A 13715-nucleotide genomic window follows, 5' to 3' on the forward strand; every position below is an offset into this window, starting at 1 on the left:
TATCTCCTCTTATGTGGCGGGTTACTCTGTTTTTTTCTCCTCTAGCAAATAGCAGTTGTCTCAGTGGACACAGGCTGAGAGTCCCCCTGTGCAGAGGGGTAGGTGGCCGTGCTGGTGCCAGGCGAGCTGTGGAGGGGGCGGCTTGTGTGTGTGGAGCTGCAACCAGGGTGGCCAGCTGGCCAGCCTGCCCGCCCGGAGCAGTTCTGTACATGCCCACTATCTGGCCTTGTTTTTCTGGATCTGGGTGGCCAAGGAGCCACAGTGTGACTGTTGGCAGAAAAGGCCTTTCTTACCTTGGCAGGCCTGGGTGTCCAGGGTGGCCAGTTGTGGGCGGAGCCAACACTGCAGCCTGTCCCCGTCACTGTCGTCACTTGGGTCCCGTGGTCCCGGCTGGGAGGATACACACGTCCCTTTCTCCTGCATCTTTCCCCTGCTCTTGGATGGGAGAGCTGCTGGCTTTCCAGCATTTCTTCTCTCCTGTGCTCTCATGCAGGAAACATTTGCTTACCGCGTCCCCATGCCCGACCAGGGCCCGTTCCTGACTCCAAGCTCGCTCGCTCGCTCGTTAGAGTGGTTGATAAATGCCGTCTCCACCATGAGTCTGAGTTCCAGAGGGTCAAGGATTTGGTCTGCTTTCCCTCGCCATCACATCCCTGACTCCTAGCGCACTGCATGGAATGGACCCGGGCTCAGCAAACACTCGAGTCAGTGAACAAATAGATGAATGAAGAGTATGAGTGAGGCAGTTTATGAGTGTACAAAGCACAGAAGACCACGGCTGAGGGTGACGAGGCAAACAAAGAACCCCCCGAAAGCCAGGTGTGCAGATGCCCTAAAAGAAGCACTTAGGTGTTTTGAGGCTCTGAGAGGACAGGACACAGTTGCTCAGGGCGAGAAGCCTGCCGTGTTTACAGACAGCCTCTCCTTGGGCACCAGCCTGAGTGACCAGTGAAAGCCTCTCCTGGCCACTGCAGGGTCACTGACTGCCACGCCTCTCTGCCAGTCACGTGTGAACTCCCAGGATTGGAAGGTGTAGACTCGGGGGGCCCCAGCTTGGTCACCACTAGCCATGTGACGAGGTGCGTCCTGACCGTGGGCATCTCAGTGTGTTCCTGGGCGCAGGTCAGGCACTTACCTGCCCCACTGAACACAAGACGTATACAAACTGGGAAGTGTTGGAGCAGAGTGAGCTGTTCTTCCACCACACACCCCACATCTAACAGCTTACATAGTAGGTGCTCAGTTAATGGGCAGAGTTGAATTCTCGTCTCATTTTCTTTTGGCTCAGCTGGACGAGTCCCCTTGCCGTGGTGGCGGGGTGGGCACCGACTGTCATCCTGCTCAGTTTGGGCTCAGGAACAGCTGGTGAGGGTGCCTATGTTTGCCTGTAGTGTAGGCTCTCAGCTGGCCTGCCTTGAGACCAGGTGCTGGGACAGGTCTGCAGGCCTTAATTTTCCTACCTTCTCCCAAAGGTTTTTTGATTCTCATGGCCCTCCTATGCACCTGACCCACATCTGAAGGAAAACTTCCCTTTTCTTTTTGAAAAGAAAAAGGGCTTTTCCCCCCACCCCCAGCTCAGACCCTTACACAGTAGGGGCCCCATTGGCCTAATTGAGGGGCCGTTGTTTCTGCCTCTGTCCTTTGGGATCCACATTTAAACTGTTGACACAGTGAACACATGTGCCAGGGCTGGGACTTGTGAGCCCGTCCTCCTGCCAGGCCTTGGGCAGAATGGGGACGGAGGTCATCCAGGTCCCCACCCACGGGACGCACACCTGGGTGACGAGCCTTGAAAAGTGAAGCTGGCTTAGCAGTAGAAGCTTGGTCCACTGCTGTGTAACTAGTGACAGAGAATCACTAGTCCTTTCCTCACATCCCCTCAGCATTTCATTCCACAAACATGTTCCAGGGCTTATCACAGTGGGTGACACAGGGGAGCGCCACTGTGTCTTAACTCCTGGCTCAGCCACACATTGCTAACCGATCGTGGCTCTCTCTGCCTCTGGCTGGGCCCAGACCTGGCTTCAGAATCCTTCTCAACACCGCATTCCAGAGAGCTGCTGCCAAACACCTGTGCCTGACACCCAGGCTGGAACGCTGTCTCTAACCGCTAGGATCACAGAGAGGGACTCATGTGAGAGCTCTTGGTGCCTCCAGAGGCTTCAGGATGGACGTCTCCCCACAGGAAGCATTTCGGAGTGTTGGCATTGGCCTGCATCATTAGGCTGGGCCACCTCCAGCGTCGTGCGCGGTAGGACTGCACGGCATGTTGTGTTTTTCTTCTTAGCACTTAGTACTTCCTGGCACATACATATGCCTATTTATGTACCTCTTTATCTCCCTCATTTACTACAGTATCCCCAGCAATCAAAACATTTTTTGATCAAATGGATCTTGTTTTGGCCAATTGCTAGAGGAGCAGGAGCACCACCTGCCCGTTTAGAGTAAATGAGATAGTACACGTCTAGCCTAGCCTCTGACAGACACTGCATGACGTACAGTTCGGCTCTCTGATTTCTCATCGTTCACACGAAGCTGTTCTCCGCACTCCAGAAGGAGGAGCTTGTGTTCAGTGGCCTGTCCGACGTTCTGAGGCAGGGTCTGTTCTCAGCAGACCCTGCCTCCCTGTGGTCAGTTGGTTCGGTTTCGCCAGCAGTTGGTGAGTATCTGCTGTGGGCAGCACATGCAGAGGCCCAGGTTGGGGGGGAGCAAGGAGGGTTCAGAGCTGAGCACACCACAGCATCTGTCCCCAAGACCCTGAGGGTCCCAGTCACCTTAAATTTGGGGTACACTATACCAAGGCTTGGAGGGAATAGAGGATGAAGTGATCATTTCCAGCCGAGGGGCTTGGGTGGGGGAAGGCATTGGAGGGGAGGGTTGTCGGGTGGAGAGGATTGCATCAGGTGTTGGGGGACTCCAGCCACCACCAGCCCCTGCCCACCCCCCAACATGGGCAGCTGCCGATACCATCTGTTGAGATTTTCACTTCCTGCTGAGATGTTAGTCATTACAAACTTGTCGTTTCTTAACCTTCCTCCGCCCCAGTTTTTCAACTGTGTCCTGAGTTGCCCTCCCCCAGTTTCCTGCTATAGAATAAACTCTAGGTGATGAAAGAACCATCCAGAGTTTCTTGCTCTCTAGATGAAGCCTGATCATTTGCTGCACACATCCATGGTGAGAAGTGATCGGCTCACAAGATTTCTTTGCTGGTGCTGTTTCCCCTGCAGCATTTTTGGAGGCATGAGCTGGGGTGAGGGGGGCAGTACTGCAGTCTAACCTCACTCACCTATCTGCTGTGGAGAATTCGCTGTTCCTTCCGAATTCACATAGAACTTGACCCCCTTCTCTTCAGCCTTTTCCATTCTCTGAGGCACAGATTCTGCACCTGTGCCCGAGGCAGGCATCAGTAATCAACCAGGCACACATTCCCCGGAGCCGAGGCTGCCCCTAGAATTCTCCGCACAGCACCCTGCCAGCCCTTCCCAGTGCAGGCTCTTCCTCTTGAGGCCAGAGGGAAGACAGAAAGCTAAGAGTAAAGAGAGGACCGGTAGGGGTTCCTGTTCGGTCCTTCCTCCTGCTTTGTCCTAAGCCCTGAGCGCTGGAGAAGGAAAGGGCTCTGGACGAGCCTGGGGGTGGGTTCCTCCATTGCTGAGGAGCCGGAGGTGAACCCCATGCCCAAGTAGCTGTGGCTGTCTCCCTTTCTGGGTTTCACTTTCTTGTCACCATAGGCCTCCTGCGTTTGTGCACTGCAGAGCTCTTCTAAGCTGGGACCCTTGAAGCAGGAGGCAGGCAATTGTGTTCTCCCCAAGCGTGTCTGGACCAGCACCCATGGGGGGCACATGCCAGGCTCTGTGTTCAGTGTCCTATAGGTGAGGTGTGATGCCTGCCCACCCAGCCACCTGGAGACTGGCACAGGGGCTGAAGCAACAACAGGCTGGTGGTAGACCTGGCCAGGGAACTCCAGAGCCACAACTGCCACCTTGGAGATAAGCACAGCGTGGGAGCTGGCCCCTGACTCCCTGAGCAGGGCTTCTGCTGCCCTTCGTTCTGGGACTGCAGTGGCGGGGCGGGGGGTGGGGCGGAGGGGGCAGGGGATCGGGGGTGGCTCCAGTGCCTGGTCAGGAGACACAAGATGGGGGCGTGTCTTCTGCTTCCTTTGCCTTTGTTGCCACCTCTCCCTGCCACGTCATGACCCTGATTGGTACACACATACCTGGAGGGTACCTGCTCCTCTTCGGTCCCAACTCAGCTCAGCAACACCTCCTCCTGGAAGCCTTTCTGGATTGGTCCCTCCCACGTGCGCCCATTGTCTCCTGGCTCAGGCGCCTTACGTCCCCTTTGTTAGGGCACCAGATTTGCTGGTGGGTCTGTGTGTGGCCAGGCTGTGGGCTCTGCCGGGGCAGGCCCAGCCCTGCATGCACACCCTGAGCACCCTCCCTGCTCCCCGTCAGTTTTGTTGAGTTTGTCTGCATTGCCTGGATTTGAGGCCTTGTAAGAGGTCTTGTCTACTTACAGCGCCCCCTTTAAGCGCCACACCACCTGCCACCCAGGAGGTGCCCAGGAAATGCAGTGGTGTCAACAAGAGATTGAATGGCTGCCTGTCTGCTCGCCCCGCCTGCCAGCCTCCTGCCCTGGGGAGTTGGATTTGGAGGCCTGGCTGACTCAGGAGCGTTGGTGCATTTCATGTTATGACGCTCACGCTGTGGGGTGCTGGGGTGGCCTGGCTTCCCGGCCTGCCTTTCCCTGCCCTCTCAGGTCCCAGCAGGCTGCCACCTGCAGCTGGACGCTCCCAGGCATTCTGTCCTTCCTCCAACGTGTACCCTGGGAGTGGGAACTGGTGCAGCGCTGCCAAGCAGCGGGTGTGGCACGCAGCCCTGTCCCACCTGGGGTGCATGCCCGCTGGCCTGGGATGACTGGTGGAGCAGAACATAGAGGGACAAAGTGGATGAGTAGATGCCATGTTACTCTTGGCCCAGCTCCTTGCTGAGATGGGAAAGCCACAGCTCTCCCACCAAGCTCCATGGCCATGCCCAGGGCAGACGGTGCCTGGGGAATCGGCCTAGAGCCCCCCACTGACAAGGGGGCCGAGGAGCAGTTTGGGTTCCCTGGCTGGTGGTGGTGGTGGCTCTTCCAGCAACATGTGGCGGGTGCCCCTGGGCTGCCGTGACCCCGGCAACCTGCACTCTGGCTAGCCGGTGAGTCCTGCCCGCTCCCTGCATGCCCACCAACAAAAATGTTGACTTTTTCAAGAAGCTCAAAGAAAGGAGCTTTACAACTGCTGATTCAAAGTTGTTAGATTCCTCACCGCCATAAAATAGGGCTCCTCACATCACAGATGCTGCTGTGTGAGCCTGAGGACAGGCCCAGGCAGCCCTGAGCCCCCCAGGCGCTGAAGTGCGAGGACAGGCCCACCCCTGGCCTATCCTTTTGATCCTCCCTCCCCCTCCCCCTCCCCCAACTCCCCTTGGGAGGGGGGGCCTGGCACGCAGTAGGTCCTCAGTAGCCACAGTGACATGGGAGTGAGCTCCTTGGTGTGGTAGAAAGAGCCCTAGGGCACAGTCCCCGGATACCTGGGTGTCTAGACCTGAATGTGCTGCTGCGTCCCCCTGAGTTCCTTCTCCAGGCCTCAGTTTCCCTGTTCTCTAGATAATCCATAGGCTCTTCAGCTGTTGGCTGGGGTCTGTGTGCACAGATGTGCGTCCGCCTGTGGGTCCATCTTGGGCCCCATGTCCACCCCCCCGACACCTGTGTTTGCCGATGGCATCACCGAAGAAGTTCATCCTGAAGCTCAGCTTTGGCTGCTGGGGACCAGGCTTGAATTTAACCATGTGTAAGATGTTCCTGAAACACCATTTATGGGCAGCCGTTCTTTTCAGAGGAGATGAAAGCGGTGCCCTGCCCATGCTTCCGGGGCTGCCCCCCACCTTCCTAGTCCCAGCGACTCAGAACAGGCTCTTCCTAGTATCAGATAAGACAGCTGCACCCGCAGAGCAACCCCAGGCACCATACGCCCTTCAGGGAGGTTGGCAGGTGCTTGCAGGGACACTTGAAGTGTTCTCCTGTCCCATCGCTGTGGGGTTTTCCCTGGGTTCTCCCGGGAGGCGTGGGCCCTTGCTTGTTTTGAGAGTCGGCAGCTCTCTGTGAGTTACTCCATGAAGATGGTCTGTGCCCCTCTGTGCCAGCACTAGGTCCCCTTTTCCAGCCCCTCCCCTTCCGAAGGAGCCATGCGTCCCTTAGGGATGGCACTAGGCGCCATAACAGATGAGGGTGTGGCTCAGAGAGGGACTGTGACTTGCGGAAGTCACACAGCAAACAGCTTTGCCCACACGTGGTGGTGTTTGAGTTTCCAGGTGCTGCTTGACACAGGTCTCCTTCTTGGTCAGCTCAAAGGAAATATTTATTTTCCTTTCCGCAGACAAAGAATGGGCTTGGTTTGTTTCTGTGAACGTAGCCATGAGGACAGGCGGTTATGAAGGGTTCCCCAGGAAGGGGTGTTCTGAGGATGTGGGAACTGTGGACAGCCAGAGTTGGTGGCCTTACATTGCTGGGTCCTGAGCAGTGTGGCCTGGTTAGGAGAGTTGGTGCTAGGGGCTCGTGCAGATCTGAGCTGGTTTCAGGCCCTGGGGACCCTGGGATTAATTGAGACGAGGTGGAACAGATGGATTGAATCTATCAACAGCTTTACGTGACAGCCTCTTAACATAAAAGCACTTCATTACCCACTTATTTTGCCAGGCCCCCTGCCCCAGTCTAAGCGGGAACTCGGCGGACAGGAGAGGTCCTTGTCCAGATGGAATTACAAGCACAGCCCGGTGGGCTGGGCTCCGGACAGGCAGCCGAGGATAAATCATCAGGCTTCCGTCTCCTCTCAGCAGCTAAATGAGAAAATCACGCTCCCGGTGGGAGTGTCCCAGAGAGTGGGCTGCAGTGCTTGGTTTGGGGTCAAGTCCCTGTTGCTGTCAGATGAGGTGACACTGTGTGGGAGGCATGACTGGCTGGAGGGTGGGCAGCGGCTGTCACTAAAGCGAGTCACTACGGAAGGTGTGAGGCGTGAGGCACAGCGGCCTTAGAAAGTGCCCTGGGTTGGGCCATCAGGAGATTGGTGTGGTACGGGGGGGACAGCTCACCAGCCCAGAGCATCCAACCCTGACCTTGCTCTGGGTCCTGGCACCAAATCCTGTCGCCAGCATCAAGCTACAGCCCCCTCAGATTGAAAATTCTAGTAAATTCTTCCCTGACCACCTCCCTTGAATGCTGGGAGGAGGCGGAGATGGGACCCTCCCTGTGGTTGGTGTGTGTTTGCCAACGCCAGGTTGTCAGCAGGTTGTGTTTGGGCCAAGGAGCTGTAGAAGGGCATTCAGGACCCCCTCTTGGCCAGATCTGGGTGGGTGGTGCAGGGTGCCACACGGGGGAGCGCTAAGTGATCGATCGCACGAGCATAAACCTCGGGTGTATAGGGGCCCTGGAAAACTGTCTGACTTCGTCGGCCTCCCTGGGGGGTGCCTATGGGTGTCTCAGCCTTTGGGAATCCCGGAGGCATCTCACCTGTGAGCCTTGGCTAGGGCTGTGCAGTTTCCGGCAGTGTTATCGCGGTGGGGTTAGAAGTCATTCCTCTCTTAGGGCCCTGGGGTCGGCTGGGAACACTGGCATCCCGTCCTGTGTGTCGCTTCTGTCGTCTGGGAAGGTAACCTGACCCTCGCTTTGCTTCCTTTGCTCATAAAACTATCACAGTTGGGTTTTTACAGTTGGAAAGCACAGTACTCAAACCAGCATTACAAATTCCCTTGGAGATGTTTTTAACTTGCGTTAACATCTGCAGTCTGTGGAATCTTCAGGCATATGATGGTCGATTTTGCCAGGTTTCAAGGCATCATAGGAAGGAAGGAACTTCACAGAGGAAACCGCCATCACGGTAGTGGACCAAAGCCGTTGGTTTTCAGGATTTGGTTCCCTCATTAGTGTGTGAGAGAAAGAAGACACCCTTTCCAAAAAAGAGATTTGTTTCTTTAAAAAAACAAAAAGACAAAAAGCTTTATATTCTGATCATTCTAATTTTGTAAGCTGTCACTGTTAGCAGCTTTTTACTGCTTCTGAGTGGGAAGTTGATTGACAAGGCAAAATGTGAAAAGTGCCACAGAAGTGAGCAGATAAGCGTTAGGAGTTGAGGGGAAAGGAAATCATTAAGGGAATCGAGGGTGGCTGCGCAGAGCAGGTGGCATTTTCACTGAGCTTTGGAGCTTACGGAAGGTTGTAAGTGGTGGTGATTAGGGCCAGTGATCCGTGAGGCAGAGAGTGCCCCAGTGGACACCAGTGAGTGTATATAGTACAGTATCACCTAAGGCTTGACCTGCTGGCCACACTTAGCACTGAATACATCCCTCTGTCCTGTCCTCCACCTGCTGGCTCCTAAGCGTGCTCCCCAGCCCAACCCAGCCGCCACCTCCTCTGCGAAGCCTTCCCAGACTTGTCTGGACAGAGTTTGTCAGTGCTCCCTGTGCTGTGCTGGGATTGTCTACCTGCCTGCCTTCCCAGCAAGACTGCGAGTTCTCAGCTCAGGGCACGGTGCACAGTGTGCCTTTGGGATATCTGAACCCGACCTAAAGGTGTGCTGTTTGAGTGCTGTGTGCACACTCTGCCGCATCACTCATGTTTGTGGTTTTTCAGTATCGACTCTAAGAACGTGGGTAGGTTTCTTTGGCTGTAGGGGAGGCACATTTTGTTGTCTGAATCATCTTGATCTCCTTGGCAACCGTGAACTTCATCTTCCTCCTGGAGGCCTCCACTTAACTTTTCTGGGATTTCCCCCTCGTTACTCTGCATTAACAGCTCCTGTCCAAACCCCCATAAAGGGTCATTCCGTGGACCTAAATTCTTGGCCTTCAGCAGAATTTTTCCTTCCCGGCAAAATGTGAAGACACAAAATTCAGTTTCATTTGGAGGGAGAAAAAGATTTCTTCCCATTTCTTCACAAAATCCTTGTTCTTAATCCAACAGTCTCAGTGTTTGGAATGGAAACTAGATAACCGTGTGTGCAAAATCAAAAGTGTTTACATTCTGCAACTTTTCCGGGATCTGGAATTTCTTCCTCCAGCGGAAAAGATGGCCTTCTTTTTGAGCAGGCACAGAGGTCAGCATGGCTGTGGCAGGATTCTGAGTCTTTTCCCTGAGGCTCCTGCATCGCCTCAGGCGGTGGGTGGATCTGTGGGATCCCTGAGCCTCAGTCTTCAAGGGGCTGGTGCCCTGGGAGCCCCAGCCTCCCGCTGCAGGGCCCAGGGCTGTCAGCCGGCCCCTGCCCCATCCCTGGTCAGGCCGCCTGGGTTCTGCTGGCTGCATCTCTTCTTCCCCAGCTGATGGAGGCTTTGCACTTCCTGATGGGAGGTGCGGGAGTACGGTTTGATTTGGGAGGAAGTGTTTTTAAAAAAACAGTAATCCACATCATTTTTCACCGTGGATATATGGTAAACTGTCTCAGAGAAAAGGACTTAAAAAAAAATTAGTGGACCTATTGTCTTCACAGCTCAATATCTGATGAATAGATGCTGCTGACTATAGTACGTTTTTTTGTGTGAGGAGCCGTGCCACTGGGTCAGAATGTTTTAATTTAAGATGATATAACCACATTACAGAATCTTGAGGAAATGTTGGGAAAGCTTGTTTCTGTCCTGATCACTCTAATAAAGAGAGCTCTATCATTTTGGTTAATGTCCTTTGAAGGTTTTCTTTTTTAGCATATCGTTAAAACTGTACGTACAATGAGGTATCCTTTATTTAGACACTTTTTGTCGTCTCTCTAACTGGGGTGAGTGGCATATGGGCACGACCGGCCCCTCCACAGCGTGTTTGCAGCAGGAGTGGTGACGCGCTGGTCCATCCACACAGCCCTGTCGTACTTTGCATTTTGAGGTTTTGGTGCAGGCATTTTGGGGCCTCCGTTTACTCTTCTGCCATTGGCAGTTTTACTGTGAAGGACACAGTTTACTAAGAGTTGGGGTACACACACTTGTTCTCAGGTGAGTTGAGGGGGTCATTTTAAGGGGCCTGAGCTGAGTCTCCCCCTGTTGCTAAACCAAGGGAGGAGGTCCTGGGAGAAAGTGTGGGCTCACGTCAGGGCTTTTGGGACCCTCAGCCGCCAGGGTAGAGCGGGTACACTACTTACAACTCCTGGGTAGGGATGGCTAACAAGGAATTAGGAGGTTCATCCCCCTCAGGGACCCAACAACTTAATGAGAAGTGACTGGACAAAATGCAGAAAACGGGCTTCCTCTCTAAGCGCTGGGAGCTATGGGGTCAAGGCAGGCAGGCAGACCCGGTGGATTGAGGCATCCAGGCCTCTTGGGGGGCCCTCTGCATCCTCCCAGCCCCTGCTGTGCTGCCCCAGGCCTCTGCCTGCCCCTTTGTATCCCGGTGGGGACTGAGCACCGCCCACACCCACAAGGTGCAGACTCTCAGGAAACTTAGAAGCTTCCTTGGGAGGAGTGGGGTTTGAGGGAGTTTGGGAGGGAAGGAAGTTCAGACTAAGGGCTGGCCTGTGCGAAGGCTTGATGACAGGAGGGGATGACAGGGCGTAGTGGGACCTCCGGGGGCCAGCTTGAAATTGCAGTCTGCGTGCCCTGTTGGGTTCTGAGACAGGGAGCAGTGCTTGCTCGGTGAAGCTGTGGGCCTGGGTGCTGGCCTCGGTTGCTGTAGGGCGGCTAAGAGGTCCCGCCGTCCACTTCAGCCACTCGCTTGGTTGTAATCAAGTGTGAGTTTTGCATGTAACCAGATGCCTCTGGAATCTGCTCAGCACCCTCCTCTGTCATCCTTCCTGTCCCTGGCAGAGCTGGATGACCTGTGAAGCCTGGAACCGGTACCCCGTCCGTGTTCTGCAATTTTCCCACCGAGAACATTTGTATTTATCCGGAGAGGATTCTAGTGGGAAGGGCTGTTTCCCTCCCACTCGTCTTCCTCCTCCTGCTCTTAGAACTTCTCTCCACCTCTGAGAGCCTCTGCCGCAGGCCAAGCCCGGCCACCCTGCACTCCCCGTGTCCCCCTCCATTGCCTCCAGAGGGCCAGGGTCAGGAAGCTGGGAATCTGGTGGCTGGCCGTGACTGGCCCGGCTTGTTGACACCATGTGCCAGCACAGATGCAGCCCCTGGGACCCACCAGCTGGGGTGACAGACGCTTCCTGGGGAGCGTCCTGGCCCGTCTCATCCCTCCCCTACATGTGTAGGGCCGTGTTTTTATTGTGACAGCCCCAGAGGGACATTGAAATTGATAAGATCCCAGATTTGGATTTGCAGCCTGGGGGGTGTACATTACAGAGCACTTTCCAGCCCCCCTCACCCCCGCTGAGAGTCCAAACACACCCACCCTCCTCTGATCCACTTTTGTGACTTTTCCTTTGGTTTGTTGAAAGCGGTTACCCGCGGCATCTTTCCAGGATGCACTTGGGGCAGTTTCATTTATGAACCGGAGGACCTGGGGTGTCCCCAGCATCTTGAATTAGGATCTGAGAGCAAACTTGAAGGGGATACAAAGTCCGCCCTGGATCTCAAGTTGTTAACACCCCTCCACCCCCTCTGTGGGGGGAGGGGCCTCCAGGAGGACGCACTTCAAGCCTGACCCTTCTCTCCTGCCTGAGGGGCCACAGGATTGGCTGCATCAAGGCTTGTGTGCACCCTCATCCGTGCCCGGGGATGTGAAGACCTGGGTGGCACCAGGAAGTGCCAAATTTGTGGCTGCTCTCCAGCCCCGCTCTCCAGCCTCTGGGCTCACGCTCTCCAGCCTCTCTGGGTCCCCCCCCATGCAGCCAGCTGGGGTGTGACCAGGTGCCCGCCCAGCAGGCCAGTGTCAGCTGTGGCCTCCACAGTGGCTTTCTGTTCCCAGTGCCAGGTGGGAGGGTCCCCTTGTCAGCAACCTCCTCACGTCCCCACTAGATGGAGGGCCTGGCCTGTTGCCCCGGAGGCCCCGCCACCCTGACGGGACGAATTCGCTTGGCTTTCCTTTGCGACTGCCGGCTACCAAGTCTCCTAGTTACTGGTGTTGGGGACCGTGACAGCCACCAGCCACACGTGGCTGTTGGGATCTCCAGATGTGGCTCGTGTGGCTGAGGAATTTTGCATTTAAGTTTTCAAACCGATGCTCGATTCAGTTATTGGAAAACTCGTAAGTGTGTTTGGAACAACTTGGATATGCGAAGCTACATTTTCAGGTCAAGTGTTTCCAGTGAAAACGTAGCATCTGAATGGATTTCAGACTCATGCTGTGGATTTCAGACTCATCAAAAGAATGGGAAGTAACTCATTCATGACTTTGTCCATTATGTGGTGAAATGATAATACCTGGGGTGTACTGGCTTACTTAAAGTACATTACTAGAATATTTTCACGGCTTTCTTTTTACTTTTCTTAAGATAGCTACTGGAACATTTGAAATGAATGTGTGTCTCACATTATTATATTTCCACTGGATAGCTCTGCCCTCGACACTCACGCCTCTGAGCCCGCCTCTGCTGGAAATCTGATTGGTGGTCCTTTAGGGGGAAGAGCTCATGGCTCCAGAGTGTTTTGGCCACAGGATTAGATCTTAGGAGATCCATGAGGTTTTGAAGGGAACAAGTCAAAACGTAAAAACATCGTCTGTTCATAAAACATTACTTCTTAATTGCACAAGTGACATATTGCTTGTGGAAAATTAGAAAGTCATGATTAGACAAAATTAAACATCCTGTTTTGGAAGGAGAATACATGGGTTTTCTAGCAATATTTTCTAGCAATGTTTCCAGCACTCGCTTTTGCTTAGATAATCATTAGCATAAAAATACCACTTTACATTATTGCCGAGATCTTTAAGGTGATTTCACGTGCTGTGTCTCCCTGATAAATGTGTGTGTCCTTCTTCAAGCACCCTGATAAAAGGGCTGGAGCTCCAGACACTGGGGCATCAGTGGCAGAGGGAAACCAGCAGGACGTCAAAAAGGGCTGTCGATGGCTGGATAGTGGTAATAAGTGAAGCGTCTAGAAGTTGGGCTGAGCGCTTGAGTTTCATATTGCGGTGGGGTCGGGACTCCACGCCTCAGGCCTCAGCTGGTGGGAGTCCTTCCTTGCTGGATGACCAGCTGGAGGGAGGATTTTGCCGATGTTGCTCGTGGCGTGTGTTTTGCTGCAAGGTGGGACTGTGGAATCCTTTGGTGAGCCATTAGTTTTTTTGTGTGTGGAATTTTTCCAAGGCCTGAAGGAGGGCTGAGGCCGTTCCACAAGTCAGACTTCTGTCTGACACAAGTATTTACCAACTGAGACATGTTTGAGAAAACATCAGCCATCTCTGATGTGGTGACATGTGAGCCCAGATAATAAAGACTTTCTCCAACACTGAGTGGAGAGGGACCGGGTATGTTTGGAGTGGGGTGTGCCTCGTGGTTTACCATCCCTTTCCAGTTTCTGCTGTGGACAGGAGCCATAGAAAGATAGTTCAGGAGGGAGGATAAAGTCATCCCGTACGTTCTTGGGGGGCTGCCCTCTCCTCCCAGCCACCATCCTAATCCGACGATTCAGAACTTGTTTTGGGGTGCTCTGCCGGGCCCTGTGGGATTAGCCAACTATGTGATCTACCCCCTTTCCTTCATCAGCGCTCGTTGGCAGGATACTGGATGCAGACCCCTCACTTACGCTATAGAGTGGTGGCTCCTGAAAACTTTCTCTCAATGGGAACATTTTTTTTTTTTAAGGCCCAAGAGC

General features: G+C 54.2%; 1 protein-coding gene across 2 annotated transcripts in view; it reads left to right on the forward strand.

Annotated features, from left to right (window-relative positions):
* Positions 1 to 13715, forward strand: part of CCDC88C (coiled-coil domain containing 88C) — a 119554-nt gene that overhangs the window by 32415 nt on the left and 73424 nt on the right. The gene's annotated exons all lie outside the window — the stretch shown is intronic.

This window comes from Rhinolophus ferrumequinum, chromosome 6 (genome assembly GCF_004115265.2).
Source record: "Rhinolophus ferrumequinum isolate MPI-CBG mRhiFer1 chromosome 6, mRhiFer1_v1.p, whole genome shotgun sequence".
NCBI classification, from domain to species: Eukaryota; Metazoa; Chordata; class Mammalia; order Chiroptera; family Rhinolophidae; genus Rhinolophus; species Rhinolophus ferrumequinum.